The 14,647-nt window shown below is 37.6% G+C and overlaps 1 non-coding gene across 1 annotated transcript; it reads right to left on the reverse strand.

Annotated features, from left to right (window-relative positions):
- Positions 1–6,192: 6,192 nt before the first annotated feature.
- LOC148551009 (small nucleolar RNA R71) lies at positions 6,193–6,300 on the reverse strand. Its single transcript, XR_015893804.1, has one exon. It is a non-coding gene; the product is annotated as a small nucleolar RNA R71 (small nucleolar RNA).
- Positions 6,301–14,647: the final 8,347 nt, after the last annotated feature.

Here is a 14,647-nt window from a genome sequence, read left to right on the forward strand (position 1 = left end):
GAGCCGGATGGCTGTAATAAGAATTGAATTATGGCTAAGTATGTATATGTATATTATTAATTATTAAATATGGTGAGTGAATAATGATGGAAAATGTTGAATGTGATGTGTGACCCCGGGTACCAGGCAGTGGCGTTGTCCACTTGCTCCAGGTATGAGATGGGAAAGGAGAATTATGATAAATGAGTTTAATTATGGAATTTTGAATGAATGTATGTCTGTGATACCTGGGTAGTCGTGGTTCGTCCCGCTTGCTCCGGGTTATTGTTTGAGAATTGGTAATAATGAAGAGTGATTATGAATGAATGTGTATTTGTGATACCTGGGTAGTAGCAAGGGTTGTGGTTTGTCCCGCTTGCTCTAGGTTAATGTTTGAGATTTGATAACAATGATGATTGATTTTAAATTGAATGAATGTAGGTTTTGAGATCCTGGGTAGTAGCAAGGGTTGTGGTTCGTCCCACTTACTCCAGGATAGAGATTGTGATACCTGAGCAGTAGCAAGGGTTGTGATTTGTCCCACTTGCTCTAGGTCAGAGATTGTGATACTTGGACAGTAGCAAGGGTTGTGGTTTGTCCCACTTGCTCCAGGTCAGCGATTGTGATGCCTGGGTAGTAGCGACAGTAGTGGTGATTCCACTCGCTTCAGGTTGAGCTTTTAAACACCCGCATGGGTAGTAGCCACAGTAGTGGTTATTCCACTGGCTCTGGGTTGAGCGGGTAGTAGCAAGGGGGTTGTAGCTCAAACCTACTTGCTCCGCGATGGGTGTTTCTGTCCCTGGTTAGCTACTAGGACGTGTCGGGTTACATATGTTTGAATTGTTTGGGTTTGCCTATTTGTTTTGGATTGCTATATCATATATGCTATGTTACCTGATTATGTGCTACTTGTTCTATTTGTACCTTATTGTGTATTACTTGCATGTATTGCTTGTGTTTGTACAACTGAGAGGTCCCTCATGCTGGTGTCGATTGACGCTGAGGGATGTTCTTGTTGAGATGATGTAATGATATGATTAATTTAAAATGATGATTATTGAATGAGATAATTTGAGCTCCCTGGGTGGACACAGTGAAGTGATTTTACTTGCTCTAGGTGAGGATATGAAGTATTGATATAGAATTGTTGAGATAGAATAACTGGTGATAGTTTTGTTTATGATTTTGATTCTGATTCGTTGGAGAGTTATAAAGTTGGGAAGCATGAGAAAGAGGAATTAGATTTAGCGTTCCCTTATGACAGTTGCCTAGTTATGGATTAGCGAGAACATAGGGTGAATATTTGGTGAAAGGAAGTTTAAGATGCTTAGTGAGTTTTTATTACAATACATTGTATTTATTTGGCACTTTTATTGTACTGGGAACCCATGGGTTGGGGTTCTCATTCCGTATATATCTCTTGTTTTTCAGATGCAGGTCCAGGTGCTTAGTACTGAGCTGTGGTTTGTCTGAAAAACAGCGAAGACCTTTAAGATCTCTTATTTACATTTTGCTTAGATTCTCTCTGCTTTTGTTTTTAAAGAACTCATGACATGTATTTAATCCTTTGGAAAACTTGCCTATAGAGGCCCTTGTGCATCTTTTGGGAGAGATTAGGAGATATGGTTGTCAAACTACTTTTATACTGTACCCTAGCCGGCCTAAACTTCGCGGATCGTGACTACTGGCTAATTATTTATGTTACCTATCTATATTTCATTTTATATTATTTTTCTCGATGGCATTATCTTTATATCGTCTTAGTTCACGCTTTAGCTCCTTTTGTCAATATGTGAGCGCTATGAATTCGTGATTTTATTTTTACTCTTTTCAGCCTTCTCGATTAATACTCCTTTCAATTATACTTGTAAACTATGTATTAAAAATTCACCTTGAGAGTCGTACCACCATATTATCATTGACTTATGACTCGAGCATAAGGATTTGAATATTAGGGTGTTACAGCTCAACAAAGGGATTATGTGCAGTCAGGAAATATTTACCGGCTAAATGTGTAACAACCCAATTTTTGGTAGGTCCAGATCACTACCAAGTTATCAAGCGTCACTTCTCAGTAACCCTATGATGAGCGGATAATTTATACGCTTTTTGACATTGTTTTTAGTATGTTTTTAGTAGGATCTAGTTACTTTTAGGGATGTTTTTAATAGATTTTGTGTTAAATTCACATTTCTGGACTTTACTATGAGTTTGTGTGTTTTTCTGTGATTTCAGGTATTTTCTGGCTGAAATTGAGGGACTTGAGCAGAAATCAGATTCAGAGGTTGAAAAAGGATTGCTGATGCTGTTGGATTCTGACCTCCCTGCACTCAAAGTGGATTTTCTGGAGCTACATAACTCGAAATGGCGCGCTTCCAATTGCGTTGGAAAGTAGACATCCAGGGCTTTCCAGAAATATATAATAGTCCATACTTTGGCCAAGAATTGACGACATAAACTGGCGTTCAACGCCAGCTTTCTACCCAAATCTGGCGTCCAACGCCAGAAAAGGATCCAAAACCAGAGTTGAACGCCCAAACTGGCACAAAAACTGGCGTTCAACTCCACAATTGGCCTCTGTACGTGCAACACTTAAGCTCAGCCCAAACACACACCAAGTGGGCCCCGGAAGTGGATTTATACATCAAATACTTACTCATGTAAACCCTAGTAGCTAGTTTATTATAAATAGGACCTCTTACTATTGTATTAGGCATCTTTGGATTACCTTATGATCCTTTTATCACGTTTTAGGGGGCTGGCCATCTCGGCCATGCCTGGACCTTCACTTATGTATTTTTAACGGTAGAGTTTCTACACTCCATAGATTAAGGTGTGGAGCTCTACTGTTCCTCAAAGATTAATGCAAAGTACTACTGTTTTCTATTCAATTCTTCTTATTTCGCTTCTAAGATATCCATTCGCACCCAAGAACGTGATGAAGGTGATGATTATGTGTGACGCTCATCATCCTTTTCCCTTATGAACGCGTGCCTGACAAACACTTCCGTTCTACATGAATTAAGCTAGAATGAATATCTCTTAGATCTCCTAACCAGAATCTTCGTGGCGTAAGCTAGAATGATGGCGGCATTCAAGAGAATCCGGAAGGTCTAAACCTTGTCTGTGGTATTCTGAGTAGGATTCAATGATTGAATGACTGTGACGAGCTCCTAACTCGCGATTGCAGGGCGTTAGTGACAGACGCAAAAGGATAGTAAATCCTATTCCAGCATGATCGAGAACCGACAGATGAATAGCCGTGCCGTGACAGGGTGTGTGAGCATATTATTCACTGAGAGGATAAGATGAAGCCATTGACAAGGGTGATGCCTCCAGACGATTAGCCGTGCCGTGACAGGGCATTGGATCATTTTCCCGTGAGATGACCGAAAGTAGCCATTGACAGTGGTGATGTATCACATAAAGCCAGCCATGGAAAGGAGTAAGACTGATTGGATGAAGATAGCAGGAAAGCAGAGGTTCAGAGGAACGAAAAGCATCTCCATTCGCTTATCTGAAATTCCTACCAATGATTTACATAAGTATCTCTATCCCTATTCTATTATTTATTATTCGAAAACACCATTATCACTTTATATCTGCCTGACTGAGATTTACAAGGTGACCATAGCTTGCTTCATACCAACAATCTCCGTGGGATTCGACCCTTACTCACGTAAGGTATTACTTGGACGACCCAGTGCACTTGCTGGTTAGTTGTATCGAAGTTGTGACAGACAATAAAACTAGATCAGAGCACCAGGCCTTTGAAGCCATGGATATGTATCACAATTTCGTGCACCAAGTTTTTGGCGCCGTTGCCGGGGATTGTTCGAGTTTGGACAACTGACGGTTCATTTTGTTGCTCAGATTAGGTAATTTTCTTTTTGTTTTCTTTTCAAAAATTTTTCAAAAATATTTCAAAATTTTCTCACTTGTTTTCGAAAAAAAAAAATGTTTTCAAAAATATTATTTTTCTTCAGAATTTTTAAGAATGAATTCTAGTGTTTCATGAAGCATGTTGAAGCCTATCTGGCTGTAAAGCCATACCCAAACTACTTTGGGATTGGCATTCAACTAATCACTCCAGTCCATGTAATTATATGCTAAAGCTTGGCTGGCTATTAAGCCATGCCTGACCCTTTGATTGGAGCTTTAAGACTAACATGGCGAGATTCCTGGAATTCATATTAAAAATTTTGAAATCCTTATTTTTGTTTTTCAAATAATTTTTGAAAAAAAAAAATACAAAAAAAATTAGAAAATCATAAAAATCAAAAATATTTTGTGTTTCTTGTTTGAGTCTTGAGTCATGTTATAAGTTTGGTGTCAATTGCATGTGCATCTTGCATTTTTTTGAAAATTTCATGCATTCATAGTGTTCTTCATGATCTTCAAGTTGTTCTTTGTCAGTCTTCTTGTTTGATCTTGATGTTTTCCTTGTTTTGTGTCTTTTCTTGTTTTACATGTACATTTTTTATTTATTAGAGTCTAAACATGAAAGATTTCTAAGTTTGGTGTCTTGCATGTTTTCTTTGCATTAAAAAATCTTTTCAAAAATATGTTCTTGATGTTCATCATGATATTCACGGTGTTCTTGGTGTTCATCTTGACATTCATAGCATTCTTGTACACATTCATAGTTTTGATCTAAAATTGCCATGCATTGCATTATTTTTCTTGTTTTTCTCTCTCATCATAAAAATTCAAAAATAAAAAAAAATATCTTTCCCTTTTTCTCTCATCAAATTCGAAAATTTGGATTGACTTTTTCAAAAATTTTTAAAATCAAGTTGTTTCTTATGAGTCAAATCAAATTTTCAATTTGAAAATCTTATCTTTTTCAAAATCTTTTTCAAAAAAAATCAAATCTTTTTCAAAATTATTAGTTATTTCTGAAAATTCCAAAAATATTTTTCAAAAATTTTTTTCTTATTTTTATATAAAATTTTCGAAAATAACTAATCAATTAATGTTTTGATTCAAAAATTTCAAGTTTGTTACTTGCTTGTTAAGAAAGATTCAAACTTTGAGTTCTAGAATCATATCTTGTGATTTCTTGTGAATCAAGTCATTAATTGTGATTTTAAAAATCAAATCTTTTTCAAAAACTAATTTCTATCATATCTTTTCAAAAATATCTTCTTATCTTATCTTTTTCAAAAATATCTTTTCAAAATATCTTTTCTAACTTCCTAACTTCTTATCTTTTCAAAATTGGTTTTCAAAATTTGTTTCAACTAACTAACTAACTTTTTGTTTGTTTCTTAACTTTTTCAAAACCACCTAACTAATTCTCTCTTTCTAATTTTCGAAAATATATTCCCTCTTTTTCAAAATTTCTTTTTAATTAACTAATTATTTTTAATTTTTATTTTTGATTTCAAAAAAAATTTTCGAAAAAAATACTAAACATTTTTCAAAAACTATTTTCAAAAATCAGTAACTCTTTTTCAAAATAATTTTCGAAAAATTTCCCTCCCCCATCTTACTCTATTTATTCATTCATATCCTAACATCTCATCTCACATCTCTAGCCTCCTCACAGTTGTGTTTCTTCCATTATATTACATTCTTTGTCTCCCCCTCTTCTTCTACTCACACAGGGATCCCTATACTGTGGAATAAAGGATCTCTATTATTATTATTATTTTTCTGTGCCTTCTTCTTTGTCATATGAGCAGGAGCAAGGATAAGAACATTCTTGTGGAAGCAGATCCAGAACCTGAAAGGACTCTGAAGAGAAAACTAAGAGAAGCTAAAATACAACAATCCAGAGATAACCTTTCAGAAATTTTCGAACAGGCAGAGGAGTTGGCAGCCGAAAATAATAATAATGTAAGGAAGATGCTTGGTGACTTTACTGTACCTAATTCCAATTTACATGGAAGAAGCATCTCCATTCCTGCCATTGGAGCAAACAACTTTGAGCTGAAACCTCAATTAGTTTCTCTGATGCAGCAGAACTGCAAGTTTCATGGACTTCCATCCGAAGATCCTTTTCAGTGCTTAACTGAATTCTTGCAGATATGTGATACTGTTAAGACTAATGGAGTAGATCCTGAAGTCTACAGACTCATGCTTTTCCCTTTTGCTGTAAGAGACAGAGCTAGATTATGGTTGGATTCTCAACCCAAAGACAGCCTGAACTCTTGGGATAAGCTGGTCACGGCTTTCTTAGCCAAGTACTTTCCTCCTCAAAAGCTGAGCAAGCTTAGAGCTGATGTTCAAACCTTCAGACAGAAAGAAGGTGAATCTCTCTATGAAGCTTGGGAAAGATACAAACAGTTGACCAAAAAGTGTCCTTCTGACATGCTTTCAGAATGGACCATCCTGGATATATTCTATGATGGTCTGTCTGAGTTATCTAAGATGTCATTGGATACTTCTGCAGGTGGATCCATTCACCTAAAGAAAACGCCTACAGAAGCTCAAGAACTCATTGACATGGTCGCTAATAACCAGTTCATGTACACTTCTGAAAGGAATCCTGTGAGTAATGGGACGCCTATGAAGAAGGGAGTTCTTGAGGTTGATACTCTGAATTCCATATTGGCTCAGAATAAAATATTAACTCAGCAAGTCAATATGATCTCTCAGAGTTTGCATGGAATGCAAGCTGCATCCAACAGTACTCAAGAGGCATCTTCTGAAGAAGAAGCTTACGATCCTGAAAACCCTGCAATAGCAGAGGTAAATTATTTAGGTGAACCTTATGGAAACACCTATAACTTATCATGGAGAAATCATCCAAATTTCTCATGGAAGGATCAAAAGCCTCAACAAGGCTTTAATAATGGTGGAAGAAACAGGTTTAGCAATAGTAAACCTTTTCCATCATCCACTCAGCAACAGACAGAGAACTCTGAACAAAATGCTTCTAATTTAGCAAATCTAGTCTCTGATCTATCTAAGGTCACTGTAAGTTTCATGAATGAAACAAGGTCTTCCATTAGAAATCTAGAAGCACAAGTGGGCCAGCTGAGTAAAAGGATCACTGAAATCCCTCCTAGTACTCTCCCAAGCAATACAGAAGAGAATCCAAAAGGAGAGTGCAAGGCCATTGACATAAGCATCATGGCCGAACCTGTGAGGAGAGGAGAGGACGTGAATCCCAAGGAGGAAGACCTCCTGGGACGTCCAGTGGTCAATAAGGAGCTTCCCTCTGAGGAACCAAAGGACTCTGGGGCCCATCTAGAGACCATAGAGATCCCATTGAACCTCCTTATGCCCTTCATGAGCTCTGATGAGTATTCCTCTTCTGAAGAGAATGAGGATGTTACTGAAGAGCAAACTGCCAAGTTTCTTGGTGCAATCATGAAGCTAAATGCCAAATTATTTGGCATTGATACTTGGGAAGTTGAACCTCCCTTGTTCATCAATGAACTAAGTGATCTGGATCAACTGACATTGCCTCAGAAGAGACAGGATCCTGGAAAGTTCATAATACCCTGTACCATAGGCACCATGATCTTTAAGGGTCTGTGTGACCTTGGTTCAGGAATAAACCTCATGCCCCTCTCTGTAATAGAGAAACTGGGAATCTATGGGGTGCAAGCTGCTAAAATCTCATTAGAGATGGCAGACAGCTCAAGAAAACAGGCTTATGGACAAGTAGAGGACGTGTTAGTAAAGGTTGAAGGCCTTTACATCCCTGCTGATTTCATAGTCCTGGATACTGGAAAGGAAGAGGATGAATCCATCATCCTAGGAAGACCTTTCCTGGCCACAGCAAGAGCTGTGATTGATGTTGACAGAGGTGAAATATTCCTTCAATGGAATGAGAACTCCCTTGTGTTTAAAACTTAAGGATCTCCCTCTGCAACCATGGAGAGGAAGCAGAAAAAGCTTCTCTCCAAGCAGAGTCAACCAGAGCCCCCACAGTCAAACTCCAAGTTTGGTGTTGGGAGGCCACAACCAAACTCTAAGTTTGGTGTTGAACTCCCATATCCAAACTCTAAGTTTGGTGTTGGAGAGTCTCAACAAAGCTCTGCACATCTGTGAGGCTCCATGAGAGCCCACTGTCAAGCTATTGACATTAAAGAAGCGCTTGTTGGGAGGCAACCCAATTTTTATTTATCTAACTATATTTTTTTAGTTATATGTCTTTGTAGGTTCATGATCATGTGGAGTCACAAAATAAATATAAAAATTGAAAACGGAATCAAAAACAGCAGAAGAAAAATCACACCCTGGAGGAGCATCTGTCTGGCGTTCAAACGCCAGAACAGAGCATAGTTCTGGCGCTGAACGCCCAGAATGGGAGCATCCTGGCGCTGAACGCCCAGAACAAGCATGGTTCTGGTGTTCAACGCCAGAAATGGCAGCAAAGGGGCGTTGAACGCCCAAAATGGGCACCAACCTGGCGCTGAACGCCCAGAGTTGTGTGCAAGGGCATTTTACATGCCTAAATTGGTGCAGGGATGTAAATGCCTTGACACCTCAGGATCTGTGTACCCCACAGGATCATCTCAGGATCTGTGGACCCCACAGGATCCCCACCTACCTCATCATCTCTCTTTCCATTCATGATCATCCCTTCTTTTTTTCCATTTACCACTCACATCCATACACCCACTACCTTCAAAAATTCAACATCTCTCTCCCACCCAATCCCACCCATATGGCCGAATACACACTCCCATCCATCTCCTCCATATCTTCTTCTTATTCTTCTATTCTTTCTTCTTTTGCTCGAGGGCGAGCAACATTCTAAGTTTGGTGTGGTAAAAGCATAGCTTTTTTGTTTTTTTCCATAACTATTGATGGCACCTAAAGCCAGAGAAACCTCTAGAAAGAGGAAAGGGAAGACAAAAGCTTCCATCAAGGGTCTATAGCTCAGTGGTAGAACATTTGACTGCAAATCAAGAGATCCCTGAGATACCTCAAGGGATACATTTTCTTCCACACAATTATTGGAAGCAACTAAGGGTGGAACATCAAGAGCACTCCATCATCCTTCATGAAATCAGAGAAGATCTAAAAGCACTGAAGGAGGAGCAACAAAGGCAAGGAAGAGACATAGAAGAGCTCAAGGACATCATTGATTCCTCAAGAAGGAAATGCCACCATCACTAAGGTGGATTCATTCCTTGTTCTTAATTCTTCTGCTTTTCGTTTTCTATGTTATGTGCTTATCTATGTTTGTGTCTTCATTACATGATCATTAGTAGTTAGTAACTTTGTCTTAAAGTTATAAATGTCCTATGAATCCATCACCTCTCTTAAATGAAAAATGTTTTAATTCAAAAGAACAAGAAGTACATGAGTTTCGAATTTATCCTTGAACTTAGTTTAATTATATTGATGTGGTGACAATGCTTCTTGTTTTCTGAATGTATGCTTGAACAGTGCATATGTCTTTTGAAGTTGTTGTTTAAGAATGTTAAATATGTTGGCTCTTGAAAGAATGATGACTAGGAGACATGTTATTTGATAATCTGAAAAATCATAAAAATGATTCTTGAAGCAAGAAAAAGCAGCAAAGAACAAAGCTTGCAGAAAAAAAAAATAGGCGAAAAAAAAATAGAAAGAAAAAGAAAAAGCAAGCAGAAAAAGCCAAAGCTCTTAAAACCAAGAGGCAAGAGCAAAAAGCCAATAACCCTTAAAACCAAAAGGCAAGGGCAATTAAAAAGGACCCCAAGGCTTTGAGCATCAGTGGATAGGAGGGCCTAAAGGAATAAAATCCTGGTCTAAGCGGCTAAACCAAGCTGTCCCTAACCATGTGCTTGTGGCGTGTAGGTGTCAAGTGAAAACTTGAGACTGAGCGGTTAAAGTCAAGGTCCAAAGCAAAAAAAAAAAGAGTGTGCTTAAGAACCCTGGACACCTCTAATTGGGGACTTTAGCAAAGCTGAGTCACAATCTGAAAAGGTTCACCCAATTATGCGTCTGTGGCATTTATGTATCCGGTGGTAATACTGGAAAACAAAATGCTTAGGGCCACGGCCAAGACTCATAAAGAAGCTGTGTTCAAGAATCATCATACTGAACTAAGAGAGTCAATAACACTATTCGAAATCTGAAGTTCCTATAGATGCCAATCATTCTGAACCTCAATGGATAAAGTGAGATGCCAAAACTATTCAAGAGGCAAAAAGCTATAAGTCCCGCTCATATGATTGAAGCTCTGTTTCATTGATAGTTTGGAATTTATAGTATATTCTATTCTTTTTATCCTATTTTGATTTTCAGTTGCTTGGGGACAAGCAACAATTTAAGTTTGGTGTTGTGATGAGCGGATAATTTATACGCTTTTTGACATTGTTTTTAGTATGTTTTTAGTAGGATCTAGTTACTTTTAGGGATGTTTTTAATAGATTTTGTGTTAAATTCACATTTCTGGACTTTACTATGAGTTTGTGTGTTTTTCTGTGATTTCAGGTATTTTCTGGCTGAAATTGAGGGACTTGAGCAGAAATCAGATTCAGAGGTTGAAAAAGGACTGCTGATGCTGTTGGATTCTGACCTCCCTGCACTCAAAGTGGATTTTCTGGAGCTACATAACTCGAAATGGCGCGCTTCCAATTGCGTTGGAAAGTAGACATCCAGGGCTTTCCAGCAATATATAATAGTGCATACTTTGGCCAAGAATTGACGACGTAACCTGGCGTTCAACGCCATCTTTCTACCCAAATCTGGCGTCCAGCGCCAGAAAAGGATCCAAAACCAGAGTTGAACGCCCAAACTGGCACAAAAACTGGCGTTCAACTCCACAATTGGCCTCTGCACGTGCAACACTTAAGCTCAGCCCAAACACACACCAAGTGGGCCCCGGAAGTGGATTTATACATCAAATACTTACTCATGTAAACCCTAGTAGCTAGTTTATTATAAATAGGACCTCTTACTATTGTATTAGGCATCTTTGGATTACCTTATGATCCTTTTATCACGTTTTAGGGGGCTGGCCATCTCGGCCATGCCTGGACCTTCACTTATGTATTTTTAACGGTAGAGTTTCTACACTCCATAGATTAAGGTGGGGAGCTCTGCTGTTCCTCAAAGATTAATGCAAAGTACTACTGTTTTCTATTCAATTCTTCTTATTTTGCTTCTAAGATATCCATTCGCACCCAAGAACGTGATGAAGGTGATGATTATGTGTGACGCTCATCATCCTTCTCCCTTATGAACGCGTGCCTGACAAACACTTCCGTTCTACATGAATTAAGCTAGAATGAATATCTCTTAGATCTCCTAACCAGAATCTTCGTGGCGTAAGCTAGAATGATGGCGGCATTCAAGAGAATCCAGAAGGTCTAAACCTTGTCTGTGGTATTCCGAGTAGGATTCAATGATTGAATGACTGTGACGAGCTCCTAACTCGCGATTGCAGGGCGTTAGTGACAGACGCAAAAGGATAGTAAATCCTATTCCAGCATAATCGAGAACCGACAGATGAATAGCCGTGCCGTGACAGGGTGCGTGAGCATATTATTCACTGAGAGGATAAGATGAAGCCATTGACAAGGGTGATGCCTCCAGACGATTAGCCGTGCCGTGACAGGGCATTGGATCATTTTCCCGTGAGATGACCGAAAGTAGCCATTGACAGTGGTGATGTATCACATAAAGCCAGCCATGGAAAGGAGTAAGACTGATTGGATGAAGATAGCAGGAAAGTAGAGGTTCAGAGGAACGAAAAGCATCTCCATTCGCTTATCTGAAATTCCTACCAATGATTTACATAAGTATCTCTATCCCTATTCTATTATTTATTATTCAAAAACACCATTATCACTTTATATCTGCCTGACTGAGATTTACAAGGTGACCATAGCTTGCTTCATACCAACAATCTCCGTGGGATTCGACCCTTACTCACGTAAGGTATTACTTGGACGACCCAGTGCACTTGCTGGTTAGTTGTATCGAAGTTGTGACAGACAATAAAACTAGATCAGAGCACCAGGCCTTTGAAGCCATGGATATGTATCACAATTTTGTGCACCACCCTATAAGACTCTAGACTCAATAATATATACTACATATGAGCCTTTTGTACTAACGGAATCGCGTATGTTAGCTTATTTTTATCATATAATTTTTCTTAATAAACGCGTTAACAACAAACAAAAACATCATCAGAGATATACAATTTAAAACAAGTACCAAACTACAGTAAAATCAAATAGCAACGAGATTACAGAAAAAATTTTCATACCTATATATATCCCAAGTTAGTTCATACAAACTTAACATATTTAGATATATATACATATAGACATATATACAACTGACAACTTTCCAGATACTTGGTCCATGTAGAAAATCCCTAAATTAGTATCCAGACTAACAAAAGAAAAGAAAATATGAAGTCTTATCCCTAAAAAATACTACAAAATTGAGGGAAAGCAAAGTCTAAAGAACAAAGATCATCTATCCTACATTTTTTCCTCCGTCGAGGCACAAGTCTGCAAACATCATCTCAGGAATAGTCTCGAGCATCTTCTGTAGGGTCCAGAAATACATGCTCCTCTGGTACCTCTCTAAATATAACTCTAGTGGCGACAATCAAGTTGAAATCTTCCATCTCTGGGGAAAAGAAAAAAGGAAGGGGTGAAAACCTATATGGTTCCCAATAAGGTGTACCATGGAGAACCTATCCCTCTCGTAAGATCTAGAGTTCTGGTTCTAACGTAATGACTCGCTTGCTAAGTCTCTTGACTATTTTTCTATCGCGGGTTCTGTCATAACTCTATCTTGGCATCTTCCTTTGAGGTTAATGCTGCTCCTTACGCTATTCTCTATGATTGTTATTCCTAATTTTACTATCTTATTCTAAGATTTGAAGAATTTTAAATAATATAATTTTAAAAATACAGACAAGAATCAGAGAATGAAAAATTAGCAAGAAGCAGATAGCACATAGCAGAAAGAATGAACAGTAAACAATCACAATCAAATGAGCAAACAATTTATGATGCATGCTTGTCCCTAGTGCAGATCATGAGCTCACACGTTGGTTATTTATCTGTAACCCGACGTTACCTAGAATGGATTCCAAATATGGTTTCTCCATTGAATCAGTCAGCACAGGTATCACATGGGTGTCCCCATGTCAGTCAGATACTAAAGCGGGTATACCCGTGTCAGCCAGGCTAAAATCATAATCATATAATTGCTATATCATATGTGCATTCAGTGAGAAACAGGGTACCATATGGGCGAACCCATATCAGTCAGATACCGCTTGCCTTTAAAGTGAGTGTCTCCACTAAGCAACTCTGCCCAATTAGTACATTTTTTCTAACTAGGGTCTCTTCCCGGTTAATACATTTCTTTGACTGGGATATAAGGCATCTTGGGCTTTCTTAACCTCATGGGGTTCATCTTTACTTTCGGTACTTTATTATCATTACTTCACTTTTAACTTACATTCCTATTCATTTTCCTAACTTGTTTAGCTTAATATCTCGCTGGCAACCATTTTTCTATTTAATAATTAATATAGCAAACGGTTTTAGAATCGCGCAAATTTTATACTCACGCATCCACGATGGATTGAAGTTTATGACATTCCTATAATCACGCTTTTGATACCTGCATTGAAGACTATTCATGAAAAATGGTGACTACTATGTAAAGATTTTTGACTCAACACCTATTGACCTTCTAAGGTACATATATATTGTGAAAAACTCAAGCACATAATCTTTAATCATACCATATAATTCTTCAGTTTTAAGGCTTTAATATAAAACTAGTTTTGAGGTATTCTGAAAAGAATTGAATTTTATAAGAATTTTCAAAAATTATGCCATCACTTTGTGAGCACATAGATAATAGCAGAGAGTAGTAGTTTTAATAAATTTGTGAAAAATCCAATCCTACCCAACCGTCCTTCAAAATTGATGACCTTAAATAAGACTTAGCTATATTTCAAAAAAATTAAATTTCAGTTCTATACCTTATCACACCAAAAAGTTATGTAACTGGGAATATGTCCCTGTTTTAGAGGAAGCTGTTTGGAAAGGGCAATGAGCTAGTCACCTTTCCACCTGTATAACTAATTTTATAAATATGGCATAGGACTGAAATTTAAAATAGTTATAATATACATACAAATATTTAAAATGCCATTAGTCTCGCTTAATTACTTATTAGAATTAAAAGTTAAGTAGGTTGAAAGTTGATGCTTCTACAGCAGGACCATAGAATTTTCTACAGAAACCAACAGTTTTCAAAAATTCATTCCTCTCAACCTACTTATTGATAGGTCCTAAAATTTTAATGAGACATTTAAGACACACCAAGGTTTCATGAAAAAATAAGTTTGTTTAAAATGGTGGTCTAGAGTGCTCCTATAATTTGTTATAAGTCACGGTCAATTGTGCAGAAAATTCTGCATTGAGCAATTTCACAACCTTATATACTAAATTCCACATCTAAGCTTATAACTCTTCTAAAATCACACATTTAACTTTTTATTGGTTATCCAAAGTTTCTACCACCCTTAACACATCCCCAATTGCCCAAAATCATTAATCACCTTTTTATGCCACTTTTCTCACTTAAACTAGCATAGGTAAAGTCACCAACTTCTGCACTTTTCACAATGGCATCTAGCCACAAGATCAATCTCACAAATCATATAATTCATCATCAATCAAATATATCATTTATAATAGAATTCATCTCAAGCACAGCAACTCATGCTATCAAC

The sequence above is a fragment of the Arachis ipaensis genome, chromosome B7, assembly GCF_059453495.1.
Source record: "Arachis ipaensis isolate K30076 ecotype BB chromosome B7, ASM5945349v1, whole genome shotgun sequence".
Lineage (NCBI taxonomy): Eukaryota > Viridiplantae > Streptophyta > Magnoliopsida > Fabales > Fabaceae > Arachis > Arachis ipaensis.